At 36.9% G+C, this 16843-nt stretch overlaps 1 protein-coding gene across 11 annotated transcripts in view; it reads right to left on the bottom strand.

Annotated features, from left to right (window-relative positions):
• The window catches only part of MECOM (MDS1 and EVI1 complex locus), a 465287-nt gene that overhangs the window by 225421 nt on the left and 223023 nt on the right, over positions 1 to 16843 (bottom strand). The window contains exons 1-2 of one of the 11 annotated variants that reach the window (XM_065557806.1): positions 2736 to 3027; positions 1291 to 1365 (exon numbers count right to left, since the gene is read on the bottom strand). The exons of 9 other annotated variants lie outside the window; for them this stretch is intronic. The gene's annotated coding sequence lies outside the window, so the exon portion shown is untranslated. Of the gene's footprint in view, positions 1 to 1290; positions 1366 to 2735; positions 3028 to 16843 lie in introns of those variants that run through there. One more of the 11 variants, XM_065557808.1, reaches the window with a different exon arrangement.

Here is a 16843-nt window from a genome sequence, read left to right as displayed (position 1 = left end):
ATAATTTGAATAGTTACAGCCACAATCAATATAACTGTGGTAATAACACATACATATTATACCAATTATTCAACAGAGAAAACTAATATGAAACTACTGATATTCATGATATCTAGTCACTGAGATTTTGTAAGTAAACACAAATAATTCTGGACAAATCCCTGTATAAATAATGGCTGTCGTTTTTAAAGGAAGAACCAAATTATTTTTTGCTCATATGCTGCAGAGATGTCATATAATTATCACCTTTTATGCTGTTATCTTAGATTTTACACTTCACTTAGCTCAGACAATGTTCTGTTTATAGTCAATTTCAATTCTTGATTCTCATGGACTAGTGAACTGCAGGACTTGGGGCCAAATCATTGCAGAGGAATATTACATTTCTAAAGCAGTACATCTGTCTTCATTGAGTTTTCTTTAATTTAAAGGAAATGACGGCACTAACATTAGGTTTTGTAAAATCTTTTTAAAAAAAACAAACCCTAAACATTCATTTTGGGCATAATCTTCCTAGCAGTGTCACCTTTACCTGCTGTCAAGTGTTGATACTTTTCTTTAAAGTTATCTTTTTTACTATGGATTTGTTATAGTATTACTGCAAAGGGCCTTTTCCAAATGACTATTCAGAATGTCAGTTGATCTGTAATACTATGCTATTTTTTTAAATACTTCATTATTTTCCACAATAGTTATACAGCTAAGTAAAGTCTCAATAGTGAAGTTGCCATAACCTCTGAGTAAGGGGCAGTGCATAGTTCAACTCTTCCAAGAGCAAACCAGAAATCAAATTTCAGGTTTTCCCCGACCCCTTGTCCTGGGTGAGGGTGGGGGAAGTAATCTGTACCAGCCCTTTACCTGATGCAGATCCCTTCCACTGTGTGTCACATCACAGGCTGCCAGTGACAGAGACAGGACTCCTCCCATTTCCTGCCGTTTCCTATGCTCTTGTGCAGAAACGGGAGTTACAGCCCAGAGTTGAACTTTGACTCACAATAGGGGTAACTCATGTAGGGGAGTAAGGAGGTCCCTTACCAGGAAAGTAAGGGAACACCCAATAAAGAGGCACCTGGCCAGGAGCAATGTCACTATCCATGATCTACACCTTAATAAATATGTTGACATTGATCTCAAACACTTCCAGAGACAGATATCTTACATCTTCAGTTGGCGAGCACATACAATGTTTAAGAAAAGAGCTTCTTTCTCCTATTTGTTAAGAATGCAAGAATCTCTAAAGAAAATTCATACACTTGCGCAAATGCACGCACACACACACACACATTGTACCTTATGCAGGAAAGGTGCATTTCTCTATGTCGTTGTTGACGTTGACCAAGGTCTGTTCATTTGCCAAGACCCCACCTAATTGCCATATGGAAATACATAATGCATAACTTGTGTATTCTTGGACACACTGAATAAGGGAATTCTCATATGGTTATTCATATACAAGATTTTGCCCCCTTTCTCCCTCTCCCCCAGTAATCTAGCATCTATGCCATTCCAACCCACTAAAAAGAAACTTCAGCATGCCTACTAAATCCTTAGAACATTGCATTTTCCTCTGCTATAACACATTGAATTGGATTAGAAAATAAGTAAGATTATAGTACATGTTCACCACCAAAGAACAGAAAATGGCTTTACTGAGCTGAACATTTGCAATAAAAAAATACAAATTTTGCTGACCTAATTTTTTAATGTCCCCACAGTCTATGTTATATATGTAAATTAATATGGGCACGTTTTTCATATATGTAACTGGTAATAACTTTTATCTCCACCATTTTGCTATTGATTGCTTCTTTAACAACAAAATGCATCACAAACAAAAATGAATGAAGCTGTCTAGGAGAAAGTTCTATAGTAGCTTTACTGTCAATTCCCATCATAAATAACCATGACATCATATGAGTCTTATCTACGGGTTGCTGTTACTGATCGATGGCATCACTCTAGTAGTGTAAATAGCTTCTAATGTCCCATCTTCCACCTTCAAATAGGTTCTGATTATTTATGATAGCTGTTAGGTTACAAGTCTGAGCTGCGGTTTGGATTTATTTTCTACTTATAGCTGCTGTGGATTTCAAGTTAGATAGGATTATTTTTTAGTTAAGATGATGAACTGGGACAGAACTGTCATGAAGCCTGGAGAATCATCATCTCATTTACTCTCTGCAGCAATTTGACTGTTAATCCAGAGAGGTTAAAGCCTTCTTATTAAATAATTCAAAAGATTAAACAAAAAATCTTGGTTACTTTGCAACTACATTTTATCAACCTGGTTCAATGTCCCCTAATCAATGTATAGTGCACAGGGTTAAAAATAAAATAAATAATTTTCTTTCATCTTGTTACTGAACTATGAAAGTTTTATCATACTCAGAACTATATAACTTGCAAAATCATCAGGAAAATTTAACAGCCCAGGAACAAAATCTACTTGTCAGCCTTCCCACGGTGATCGTGAAAAAACTAATGATATTTTACTCACTCATTCAAACAAAATCTATTCACCCCAGGCTAGTAGAAATTGGGAAGGATGATATAATCTATATATTTCTTATGATAATGAAAGCATTTCTGCCTGACCACAGCAGCTCCAGAGTACTTTTTGAAAATTCTACAGCATTCACATACACACAAAGATTTTTATAATAAAGAAATCTTGCATTAGAAGTACAGAACAACAGCACATATAGAAACAGATGCAGATATAGATTTTCACTTACCACTCTATTTGAAAACAGAATAAGGGAGTCAAAGGCACTTTAACGAATGTATTATTTACATTTCCAGAGTTGTTCCAGTTCGCCTCTTTTCTTGCACTTAGCAAGTGCACTAAGTTGATGAGTATTCTAAAGGGAATGGGTCATCTTTTCCAGCATCAACAATAATTAATAAATGGTTAGCATTTTATAGCTAATTTGTCTCAAGGAAACATCCTTAATGACTGTGAAGGAAAAAAATCAATGAAATACAAATGCAGGAGTGATGAATATTCTGTTACTCTCATTCTTCTGTGACCTTCTGAGGTGTTTCAGATTTAAAAACTCATCGTGTCATAATCTTTTATTTCCCACTCTACTATGAATCATCAGTTAATTTGTAACTTCTATCTGATTACAAGTAATCTATAAACTGTCTTGTACGTAACAACAACAAAAGTCTCTCTTGAAACAACATGGACATTTCGTTTCTTTTATGGTGATTTTATGCATATTTTACTGTACTGTACCTGGTAAAAATTTCATTATGGTATTTGGCATGATACCCTGACAATGCAAAAATGTTGGGCTCAGCCTAAGGAATCCAAAGCATACCACTAAATGCTCCAATCTTTATATCTATGTGGCAAGCACTTACTTTTTCAATTTAATATTTCCTCATTGGGATTGTTCTGTTTGGTTAAGAGCTGTAGTACTTTTATAGTACATACCTCCTAGTACGACCCTGTTTCTGTTAAAGAGTAACTATAACAGTGCAGGCCATGTGGAAATGTAAAGTCTTAAACCAAAACAAGCAAACAAAATCCTTGAATCTCTTCAGAGTGTTTAAAAGACAGTAATTACCAGAAAAACTAATGGTACTTCTCCCCTTGTTAATATTATTTTGGTTTATAAAAGCATGTATTATGACGTCACTTTAGAGCACTTTCCCTTCTAGCCTCAGTTTAATTTTCATTTTTTCCCAAGTTTTAATTGGTATTTCTTATATCTTAAGTAAACTTAAAACCTCAGTGGGGAGAAAATGGGAATGCGGCTGCTAGGAGCTGACAATGGCTGTTTTGTCACATCTAGGCACTGGTAGCCACTCAGGAAGTGGGGACCAGTCCAGCCTGCTGATGCCAGGGGTGGATGATTTATTGCCTAGTGTCCTCGGTGGCAATTGGACCCCTTCCCGCTGTCACTCATGCCTTGCAAAGATTCTATCCTAAAGAAGAGGTTTCCCCCTGGTCTAAAGAGATTACAATGCTTGTCATAAAGTGTCTTTTAGTGGAGGAAACGGGTATGAAAATGGGTAAAGAAAAGAAACAATCAGAAGAGGAGAGAAGATGGATGTTCTGTAACCTTTTCTCAGAGACCCATTTCTTCTACTTTTTCTCCTGTCTTTAGCAGGTTTTTGTTTTGGCTGATGACAATGCGTAATAGCCTGATAAATTGATTTTGTGAGTCCCCTTTCTCATCTCTTGAGAAGACACTAACTCGTTGGGACTTCAGAGGGCTCTCAGAGGCAGAAGACAACAATTAGTTTGTTGGGGGATGTCAGAAAGTAGCTTCAAAGTTTTGCCAGGAAAAATCCTTTCTGACAGATCAGCGCTGACAACATTGGCAGCTGCTAGGAATAGTGGAGCAGAACCCCGCTCTGAATCTCAGGAGCAGGGAAAGATTGCAGTGTTTTAACTCTGTACAGTGGTTCACACTCTAGCATTATTACTTTTCACCAAAGATGCACTAAAGATTTCTGCAAGAGGAGGAATATTGTTTTAATCTAAATCCTATAATTGCTATGCTGCTTCCAGTTCTGCAATAGCAATATGGAAACATCACAGAGTTTTTGATTACCTCACCCACCTTGTCTCTTTTTGATTAGCAATTTTTAACAAACAATCTTTTAAAAGAAAGCGCAAAATAAATAAATCTCAACATACCATGATTTGTCTGATGCTACTCCATACCATGCTATTTTTTCTGCAACAGGCACAAAACTTGGCTCCTCCATAACAACATATAGTAGAAAGAACCTTTAAATGTTAGACTTGGTCCCCAAAATAGTCAATTATTTTATTTCTGCTAGAAACAAGGAAAGTTTTGCATAGAATTCTGAAATTTGTCATGCATCTAGTATTCATTTAAAATTGTTGCATTAAAGTATTTCTGGAAATGCAACCAGTTATAGGAAGCATAATTCATAGCACATAATATATAGAACCTGGTATTATAGGAAATATCTTACGGTAGTTTTCTTAATCTGAAAGTGTAAAATCCACTATTTCTTTAAAATAGGAACACTCTCCCATGTGGAACACTCCAGATCCAGTTTTATTAGAAGTTACCAGATTTAGCATGACCTTTCCCTGACTGAAAAGTCTTACAGAATTTAATAGAAAATGAAAACTTGTCTATAGTTGGGGAGGGATGTGGGGAGGTTTGACAATATTACAGAATTTAATAGAAAATTAGATCCCTACTGCAGAATTCTACTGGCTGCTTCAGATAATTTATAGAAAAAGATCATTCTCTATTAAATTTTAGAGGCTTCTAGAGTAATTTTATAAAATCCCATTAAATTTCTTCAAATATCTTTTAAATTGCACAACACATTTTGATATGGCTTGTGGCACATGCACTGATTTCTTCATACATATTATAAAGCACAAAGAGAAAGTTCTATTTTTTAACACTAGTAAATATTCACTTTTGTAGTATGTGCACAATATTGATTGCCACGTTTATCTGCATACAGTATGCTAATACCCACACACTATATTATTTCCCCAAGCTACAATATTTCAGGAGTCCTATTTGTTCACACATTCTTTAGTGTAAGTAGAGAAAAATTAACTTTGTTATACATTTCTAGAAAAAATATATCACAATGCCAGTTTTTCTAGGTAATGTGATAAAACAGTGAAAATCTATTCATAAAACTTGCAAACTGTTTATATGTGTGTCACCCTATTAGCCAATATGTATATTTAATACAGGATTCTACAGGCATGCATTACAGCCTAGTATATCTAATTCCTTGATTAATTGCTATTTGCTTTGGATAACTCATGTCATGTTGCTAGTGATTCTGCACAAGGAAATCTTTCATTGAATTGTGGTCATTTTAAAAAGAAGACGAGGGATTTAATGTATTGATATGGAAGTAAAACAGCCCTATTAAACTTACAGAGAGAGGGAAATGTACGTTCAGTAGTTAAAGCCAATTTCTTGAGAGTATAAATTACTTTGCCAAAATGTTCATTGGACACATTAATATAGCTATAAGGACACAGCACTAGAGTAATGATTGCAGAGTCATTTTCAAGCTTTTAAAAACATATTAGTCCAAATAATACCAACTTGAATTATACCTTCCTAGGAGCAGTACATTAATATTACACAACAAATCATGACTAAATCCCAGACCATTTTATAGATGTTTGACATGTAAGATCCAGCATGAAAGTTATTAAATAGCTCTACATACTGCAACTCAGGTCCAACAGATATATTTTTCCTCCATCTCTTTCTTCCCTATTTTCACTGTATGTGGCATGAAATGCTATTCCAGAAGTATAGAAAATATGTTTTTCTTTCAGAGAGACACTGGAACTCAGTCATGCTATTAATCAAATAGATAAAACTAGCACTTCAATCACTATAGTTAACAGAGTTCCATTGAGTAACAAAACCTCCTCAGCACAACAGGAGACTTTAAAATTCAAGTACTCTAAAACTTAGCAGCACCCCTGAGAGCCACAAATTGAGAGAGATTAATTCTATGCCCCTGCACCCCTCATTACCAGTAGAGCTGAAGTAGGTCAAATGCAAGTTAATCTCTTAAATTCCACTTTTGTACATGGATGTTAAAGCAAATGTCTTTAGGCTAAAGCGTAGAACTTTAATCACCCATACCAGGTTGGTACTGAGTATAAATTCCACTTAAATACACGAAGCATAATTTTACACCATAACATTGTCCTGTAAAATGACCAGGCAATGTATTACTATGACAAATATGTCTAAAAGGTGAAGCACCCGCAAAATAACCATTTATCACAAATGTTTTATCATTATGGAATTATTAAATGCGAGAGGATGGTAAAAGGACTTAGTCATGAGTCCAAATACAAAATACACTTTAAACTGGGAATATCATGTTAAAATACAGCACAATTTGTCATCTGATTATATATAGCTTGGTTGGGGGGTGGGGGGTTGAACAAGAGTTATAAAAAATTGCACTTAACATAGCCACACATATGCCAGCAGATGCCAGATCTAGACACTGTAGCCCTGATTCCAGTCTTGCTTACACCAGTGTAAATTAGGGGCTACTTTACAAAGTTGGTAGATTTATACAAGATCAAAAGCAGACCCTGTGCTGTCAAAATACACCATTTGCTGTTTTCTCCTCTCATCGTGCCATGCCCTGGCCCTCAGTTTTTAAACAATTTTCTTCTGATACATTACCATGTATTTGTATATCCTGGGCTTAAACCTACTCCCATTCAGATCAGTGGCAAAATTCACCTTGATTTCAAAGAAAGCAGTATCAGGTCTGCTATATCCAAAAGCTATAAGAAGCCTGACTTCCTTCTCTGGTGTTCATCTTAAAGCATTCATATGGGTCATATACTTCTTTCAATCCTCATGCATAACTCCTATTGATGCCAATGGGAATTGCATACATGGTTTGAAGACATTATATTTCCCTCAGTGGTTTCCATTGTCCTTCTAATTCATGTGTGGGTGACATTTCTATGGACAGTAGTAATTTCATGAAAAAGAAAATATTCCAATCTTAAACCATAGCAGATTTATGTTAAAAACTAGCTGAGAGTCCCATAATTTTATGTCAAGGGTATACCCTAGCATGAGTTTGCCATTTCATATTTCTCACTGCTCCTAATGTATCTCAGGCATACACACAGCTTGTCAGATACTTCAGCTAATGATCTCCATTTTCTGTGTCAACCTAAGTTCAGTATCAGTCTACTAAAGCTGTTACAGCATCACTCTCTGATAAGAAAATCTCTATACATTTTTTCTTTAAAATAAATGTGGTGTGGAGGACAGAATTAATTTGAATGCTAACCCAAATAATGGCCTAATACGAATAAACTATTACACAGTATTTCAATATTACGGTCACAAAACACACTGGTGGCTTTTTGAAGTGTTATTTGGGGCAGTATAATGTTTAAATGCTGCTTAGGCAGTTATAATATAGAACTACATAGTTAACACTATGCTTGCTTGTTAACCACTTCTGTGGATTCTTCAGTATGCTTACAACCAAGTTATGGTGTCAATTTTTGAAGTTAATAAAACTTTACGTGTCTCCCACATTAATGTGTTTCTTTCACTAGCTCCTCACATACATTTGGTAACAATCAAGTTCTTATTTTAAGGAGCCCTAAGATAAGGTATCTGTGAGCTCCACACTTAAGAGTAATTGATCACATTTGTTTCCTGTACGTAAGTTAGGCTCCTTTCTCTCAATCTTGGCATGTTTCTCATTACCATATGCCTTGTTAGCCTGGTAGAAATGTTCTACTGTGGTGAGTGAAAACAGGACGATACTATTACAAACCACATCTAATCATTGATGGCAGCCCTTCTCTTTCTCTGGAAATTTTACTACCCTTAATGCATTTCTGTGGAGCCCGCCTATAGATCAAGGTATGCACTCCTTTGCTACTCAGGTTCAGGGACATTACCTCTGTGTCCAAAGTTGAATTTTTACAGAGTTGTTCTAATTTATATTATGATTATAAACTCATCGGGCTGACAAAGATGTTAACTATATTATATTCATTTTCTCTGTCCTCTACCATTAGTGTGGAAGTGTTAACTCAGATTCAACCAGCATCTTTTGCCTCCTGTGCGAGAGGAGGTTAAGTAAAATATTTGCTAGTTACATTTTCACAATGCTAAAAATATTCATATAAAACCATTTTATAGCTAAATAATATAGCAAGAGTAACCATGCAACTCCATCATAATAAAAAAGCAAACTTTAGGAATACCAGGGGCCTAATTCTGACCCCATTTACACTGGCTTTACATTGGTGCAATTGCATTGGGCCAAACTCTGTGCTGGTGTAGAAGCCAATGAAGCTGTGCCTATTGATATTGTCATGAAATCCAGGGATGGAACGCTGAGTATATACCACTGTAAATAATCTGGCCCCATCACATTCCAGATACAAAATGCAGTATTTTTAATTTAATCCTTCCTTTTCTTTTGTATTCCCGCTTCCCTGTCCCATTGACAACCAAAACTTAAGCACTGACCAGGAGGACAGACAAATAGCAATCTCCAGCCCTCAGATCAAACTTGTTCTTGTGCATGGACCAGCAGGGAGGATTTTAATAAGGAATTGCTGGCTCTGAGTGAATCATCTAGAGAGTGCACACAGTTTCTCAGGGGCCAGAACTTGGAAGGTGAAAATCTTGAAGTTAGATCTTTTAAGGTACAAGCCTGTTGAAAGTGCTACTAATAGGCCACGTAGACAATAGGAACACTTATACTATCTGACTTAGAGCATTTTCTCTGTATGTAAAAATTGAGTTGAGCCTAATATTATACAGGATTCTCTCTTACCTAGTTGAATATAATATTATTCAGGATTGCCTATCATTTCTCAGTTAAACAGAAAGCAAATACTTCAGTAGGGTGACCCATTGTACACTAAGTGATCATTAATTGAGTAAATTATAGAAAAAATAATTTGTATTTAGAATATAAAAATATTGTAGCTGTATTGAAAAGGGACCTCACTAAAACAGCGAAAGGCTATGTGGTTATGTCTCTCTTTACATTCATCTTAATCTCATTTCTCGAAAATATGCATTTAATGCAATGTTTGTACAGTTCACTATAATCTACCTAATTTGTTCCCTTATTCTTTCTCAGATGTCTTGCCTCTCAGATCATCTAGAGAACCTCACACATTGTCAACCTATCATAGGTAAAAGCTTTTGAAGATCTACTACTCTTCTCCTGGCCTAATAAGGTCAGTGACCTTTCAAGCTCTACTATTTCCTTTCCTATCATTAGCCTGAAGAATGCATCAGCTACCTCTCAATTTTCTTCTTCTTTTCAATGTCCCACCTCTTCCATTGGGTATAGTCTAATTAGGAACTTAATTTCCTTTTCTCTGATGGAATTTTTGATAATGGAGGGATTCCATTCACCCCTGAATCACATAACATTACTAAGATTTCCTGCTTAGTGGGGTTCTCGCATATGTTAATTATTCTTCGCTGTGGCTACTCTGTCACAAAAATATAATGGACTAAATGCTCCCCCTTTCTGCAGAAAAACTCATGGGAGAGAAAAAAGCACTCCCAGAACTCTGCAAGGTTCATCTCAAATGGGAAAGGGACTGCAGACAAGTGGAAGGGGCAGTAGGCATGGCATTCATACGCTGTAAAGCCCAAATTGCTGGGAAATCTGCACTGAAGCAGTTCCTCTGTGCTCTTCCCTAGGGGCCTACTCCAAAATTTAGTGAATTGATTGGTAGTCTTGCCATTGACAGACCCCAGCAGAAAAGCAGTTCAGTCAGAAGTTATGTTGCCATTTGTCCTCCTGCCACACGTTCATTCTGTGACCCCTTTGAGTGGATTCAGAGAGAGCAGAATAGAAGTCAATGTTATTCCAAGCAACACTAATTCCTCTGGTATTTACCAGTGGAAAATGGAATGGGTTCAGGGGAAGTTTGCCACATCAAGTGTCTGCTCCCCTTCTGCAGAGTGCACTCCTCCCCTGATCCTGTCTGGCAACTCCCTTTGACTTGCTATCGAGGAGATTCTGTGGACTCTGTGGGAATATGCCACAGACATGTTGCTCCCCGACTTCTATAAGCAGCACCCAGACTCAGGGAGTATCTGAATTAGTTCAATCACTTCTATGCTACAAAGCAGGGGTTTGGGGGAAGAGGGCTCAATATCGGCTTTCTAACTTTGGAATCATGTAAAAGAAATCAATGAAAATTTAAATGTAAAAAGTGCCTGATTCTGCATGTGCAGTTATCCATTTATGCATGTGCAGTACATTTTGTGGGCAAAATTTAGTGATTAAAAAAATTAGTCCATAACGTACAAAACTCTTTTAACAACATTAAGTGTTGCTATATTTTTAAAAGAATTCAGGAGCTGATAATTTTTAAAATGCTGTTAGACATCCTCTCCACTTCCCCAAACTACTACATGCTCTTAACATAGTGATGTATTTCATCCAAGATACTGCTGCATTTCATGGGAGGTGAAGTTAACCCTTACTGTGTTGCTATGTCAGTTTTAAGGTACATGGAGATCTTTTGGAATGGAAAGCCCAATGTAAAAACAACATATTGTATGAGTTGTGTTAATACACTCAGCGTTGTACAAAACAAGTCATTCAAGTTATTACCTAGGAATGAACTTATCCCTGGTCTAACTCTATTAAAGTCACTAGAGTTACACCAGGGATGATTTTGGCCTTGAATCTCAAAAACAGGTTTAAGCTAGTCTTGGTTCACTTGGACCAGAGGAACCATGCTGAAACCGTTTAAAAGCTCTTTTAATCTAAAATCGTTTTAAACCAGGTTTAAAACAGTTGTTTGAATCATGATTCCACTGCAGGTGTAGATACACCAAAGAAAGAAAATTGAGATTGAGAGGAGCCACCAGTGAGCAGTTCAAGGTCGGCAGTAAAGAAAGTGATAGCTGAGCTCTAGTGGGCGAGTAAAGTAAATCTGGGCCTCAGCAAGATGCCTAGAGAGGCAAACCACAACACAGCCAAATGGGTTTATTGTTGAACAGCCAGATGTTAATAACTTCATCAAGAATTTATTCCCTAAACTGTCAAGTGTTACTCTCACGGAGACATATTATGAAAGCAGCAAAAACAGAGAGAATCCCAATTCCTGTTCTTCCCAGATTTCAGTCCCATCACACATACCACAGAACTAAAGGAATTTATGAGTAAAAAAAAACTAAATGAGAACTAGAGAGAGGTCCTCCAGAGCAGTGCAACAACATGGAATGTGGCCATGGGATTTTCACCTATGCCAACCCCGATTCCCTGCTGTCAGGAGAGGAGACATGGCCAGGGCTACCTGCCTCCAACCTCCTAGAGTTGCTGGCATCTGGCACAACTTTAAAGCCTAAGGCTGCTTTAATTTTTGCCAGGGACAAATGATGCACTCAACAGCCCCCAGATCAGCAGAGTGCTACGGTGAGATATAAACCCCCTTTGAACCCATGCTCCCTTGCCCTCTACTCCTCAGACATAGCCAAGAATATGACCCACAGTCTCACTGTGTTAATACCACCATATAAATCAGAGCCTTTCATGCAAAGAGAAAGAGAAAAGATAGTTCTGTGGTGAAGCTACTGGACTGGGACTCAGGACAGCTGGATTCACTTGCTGGCTCTACTACAGACTTCCTGGGTATGTCTACACAGTAGCTGGCAGGTGCTGTTCCCAGCATAGGTACACATAAGTGCACGAGCTATCACCTAAAAATAGCAGTATGGCTGTAGTACTCCCGCTAGTCGCCCAAGTATAATCCCACCTGACCCGCTGGGTATATATTTGGGTGACGAGCCTATGCCACCGCAGTCACATTGCTATCTTCATGAGCATAGCTAATGCATGTATGTGTACCCATGTTGGAATTACATCTCCCAGCGGCTGTGTCCACATACCCCTGTGTCATTTAATTTCAGTTCAACCCCTCTGCAACTTTCACACTACATTTATGCTTAATGTGTTATGAAATGTTTGTTTAAAAAGAAATCTGGATACATGCAAAGATTGTTTTATTAAATTCTTTGGGGGTGGTTGTTTTTTGGGAAGGTTTTGGTTGTCTTTTGTTTTAATTATTTTAATTTTATCTTCTGAAAGTCCCAGAGGTTCTAGTTCATGTCTGTGAAATTACAGCCTGCAAAATTCAAAGGCAAGGCCCTAAGGAAAACCTCTAAGTGTCTGTCTGAAACCACTAGTTTTGTTTTAGACTTGTGCACTCCTGGTCTTTAAAGTGGCCACAACTTTATTTTATATTTTTTAAGTATTTTAGTTCCAAATGATTTTTTTTTACCACCGAATTATAACATCCCCTCTCCCAAAGAGCTGTTGGAATGGAAACGCTTGCTCTATTGACTCTATAATCTAGTTGGATATATGCTTATATGTGCCAGTGTTTGTGCAGGGTTTTTCTCCCCCTTAGCTTGGTCTTGAGATTTCAGTTATTCTGCAAACAAGCCCCAAGAGAGACACAATTACACTCCCCTGGAGACTGACCCCTTATAGTGCCCACCTGTAGCCAAACCCAGATAGCATCCCAGTGCAATGAATTAGCACTCTAAGCTGATTAGAGCAGCTCTGCACAACTCTATTTTATTGACACAATGAAGAGAGGACAGAAAAGGGCCTGAAATGAGAAAATCATTTCCATGCTGACTGAATTAAAAGAACAAAAGAGCTCCTTGCAGTTGCAGCATTCAATTTGTCGGAAAAAAAGGAAGCCACTTAATGGATCACAATAGATCTGAGCAGACAGATGAAATTTAAAACTTCAGCATGAGTGTGATTAGCAGCCAAACATATTCTAAATTATTTCCTCCATATGCATAATTTAGCATGATTGTTTAGTTCTGTGTTGTGCAAAAACACTGTGCAAGATGTTATCTTCTAAATGTCTTTGCATTTCATTTTTCAGAATCCCAGAACATTGGTTCATTGTACCGTAATACATTTGGTTATAACATAAATTTAACAAAAACTGATGCCTGCTATGTTTTCCTTTCACTTCCAATTCTAGAAGTGAATTATAGAGTTTACTATATGGAAAAGAATAATATAAGATCACCTTATTCAAAAGGAGACTTAAATTGATTATAAATTATGTTCATTATTCTGTATTGTTTAATAGAAAATGAACATTCTGTGACTCCGTGTGCTGGTGAAATGTATTAGTTTGTGCCACTATAAACAGCGCTCTCATTAAATTTAGGTTTAAGCTAACAGAAATAAGACAAAGAATACAGACTATTAATGGGGTTCCTGTGACTGATATATATAATTACCTGCAAAACAGATATGCAATTTACTTTGAGCGTTTCAGATCAAAAGCCGCTCGTCTGTATCATATTTTCCTAGTCAGTAAATATACCCGTAAAAATAAATCTGTGAAACAAATGGGAAAGATCAGTATTTTATGCTCCCCACCCCCTAATTATTTAAAAGTCTGAATTTGATACAGTGCTGCTTCAAAACACAAAATCCATTGCAACTGTCAAAATATTCTAGTTTCCTAGTTGTGATTTACATTTTCCAGGAAATTACATATACTTAAAAAAAAAAAAAAGAGTGCCCTGGGCTCAATCCTGCAAGCATTTAGGCACATGAATAATTTGACTTCCATGCACAGTACTATTGACTTCAATGTTTAAGGGTTTGCTGGATGGGATCCTTAATTTGCTACGCAAAATAAAAACCACTGGTGCAATATTTACATATCAACTAAATATTGAAGGCCTACAAGGGCACTGAAGCAAAAGCAAATCATTTTTTTAGTTTCCTTATTAATCTCAGAAAATTCTGAATCTAACTGTCCTGACCTATATATATTTATTTTATCAACATGTTTAAAACAATTTACTTGATTTTTCTCAGTTGGTTTTAACTTTTAAATGCTCACTTGTGCTGTTAAATTGTAGCTTGTCTAAACTAAATGAAGCAATAAATAGTGGAGGAATTACAACTACTTACAAAAGTTTGAAGTGGCATAAGTCTAAGGAGACAGTTAAACTAAGTTGTGGTGGAGTTCATTGCTGTTAACCGCTATTATTAATTCAACTAAGAAAGTTCCACAGGAGTAAATACCCAGATCATTCAACGGATGATTGACACAGTATGACATGTGGCTAACAACCTTGCCATGAATGCTTGAGATGTACTGTGGTTTTGGAAATTGTATTGATACCTATGCAACCTTCAAATATTTTAGATGATTTTACTTTAAAAAAGTTTCACAGGGGTAAGCATCCGAATCGTTCAAAGGATGACAAACCAGAAAGGTTACTGTAGCAGTCGCTATTTTTTTCCATCAACTGAGCTAAGAGTTTTATGTATAAAAGCATGTATAAAGCTTTGGGATATTTTAACAAAATCAACGTAGTGTAACTTTGCTGACAGCTTGTCACATTTCACTGACTGTCTGTCTGGGATACTGTGATAACATCTGCATTCACTCAGTACGAGAGCTTAGCATAAGACAAAAAAGTAGGCCCTGCCACATAATGTTCCATCATTCTGTCAGTTCTGACATGTCATCTGAATTTTTTGAATCACTAAACACTTTTGGGACTCTGGTCCTTATTATCTTTCCTTAGTTTCTATACTCACTCTGCAACGCTGAAAAATGTAAAATCTGCAAACAAGGTAGTGGACGGCCCAGGCTTTTTGTCGTCTAATCCTTAGGCCCTCATTCATGCTCACTGTTAATCTCTTAAGACATTATAAAACTGTTAGACAAAGAAATGTGAATACCTCTGCTTCTCTCCAGAATGGGAGGAAACCAAGGAAAATCTGGATCATGCTAAGCTTTTCTTTTCACCACAAAAATGGTAACTTAAACCTGTTGCATCAAATTATTTATAATTCCCAACACTAAAGCAAATGGCTTTTTTCTCTCTCTCTCTGAAGAACAGGCATTGGCAATATCACAGGAGGAGGAATGCAACCGCAGTTTTTTTCAAAACACATCAAATGTGCCTGTTACATGTAAAAAGTACAGCAAAGCCCATCAGAATACTGGCAAATTGGTTCTTCATCTCCCCGCTGTTTAATGTTTGACATGGCATGGCATATAGTTTTTAACAGTCTTGTCATGAGTGGCTTGAGATGTACTTTAAAGAATTTCTTTTGCTACATAAGGAACCAGGGCTGGATTAATCCAGGTTTCATGGATCCTAGTTTAAGACTCGCAGGGGGCCCATGGATCACAAAGTTTGGATTCAGGCATTTGTGGAAAAAGGGTACTGGGATCCGCTATGGACAGCAGGGTGAACTTTGTCAAGGCAGGGTGCCAGATGTGCCACAAGTCCGTGTGCAGGGGGAGGGCTTTCATTTGTTGGAGGCTTTTTGGCTGGATTTGATCTGGGCCCCATTTAGTCTTAATCCATCTCTGTTTGGAACCTTCAGCTATTTTAGATCATCATTCCACTCTCCTTAACTCCCTTTACTGTGGGGAACATTAGCCTGTGTACGATGGTTAGTCAAGCACCTATTCTAAACCTATTCAGACATAATTCAAGCCCACTAAAAAATCACACCAGAAATAATATTGTTGCAAGATTTTAATCAGTAAAACTGGTCTGAAAACCAGGGGATGGTATGTTTTGGTTGGTTGGTTGCTTGGTTGGTTTTTTGCCTTTGTAATCATGAAAAGGGAATCATTGTAAAGGATGCTGGGTGCAGGTAGCAGACAAAATGTCTCAATAAAGTAGCACAAGCATCTACATCCAAGATGTACAAACTTTAGTAGAATTTTATTGCTCATTTCTGCTCAGCTGTCATATTTTCTTTCATATAACAGGAAAGTAACAGACAAATCAGTAACATGAGATTTCTAACTAATCAGTTTAGCAAATATACTACAGCATGCAATAGAACTCTTTGAAATTAAATGCTAGGAAAGTAAAACATAAGCTAATCATTAATTTGAAGCAACACAATAAGGGCTTGTCCACACACAGCATTGCAGCAGTTTAACTCAAGGCGCAATTTTAAACTGGCTTAGTTAAATTGGTACAAAAGGCGGTGGGGAGAATCTCTTATTTCAGGTTATACCAAGTTTATTTTGCTTTAGCTTAAGTTGATTAGGAACAGATTTAAGACAAATCACAATAAGCCACTCTCAAACCGAAATAATAGTATAGACAGGGTTTGCACCAATTCAACTAAACCAGTTTAATTAAAATGGTGCTGGGCTGTGTGTATACAAGGCTATAATAAAAGGGTTTCTGTTTCTTGCTACTACATCTCTTTTTCTGAACATTTGTGAAATTGACACAGCTAATAACATTTAATAAAGGTTCTATTTGTTATTTTAGAAGAGTGTGTGTGTGTGTGT

Source organism: Chrysemys picta, chromosome 9 (assembly GCF_011386835.1).
Source record: "Chrysemys picta bellii isolate R12L10 chromosome 9, ASM1138683v2, whole genome shotgun sequence".
NCBI lineage: Eukaryota > Metazoa > Chordata > Testudines > Emydidae > Chrysemys > Chrysemys picta.
This window is presented reverse-complemented; position numbering and strand designations above follow the sequence as displayed.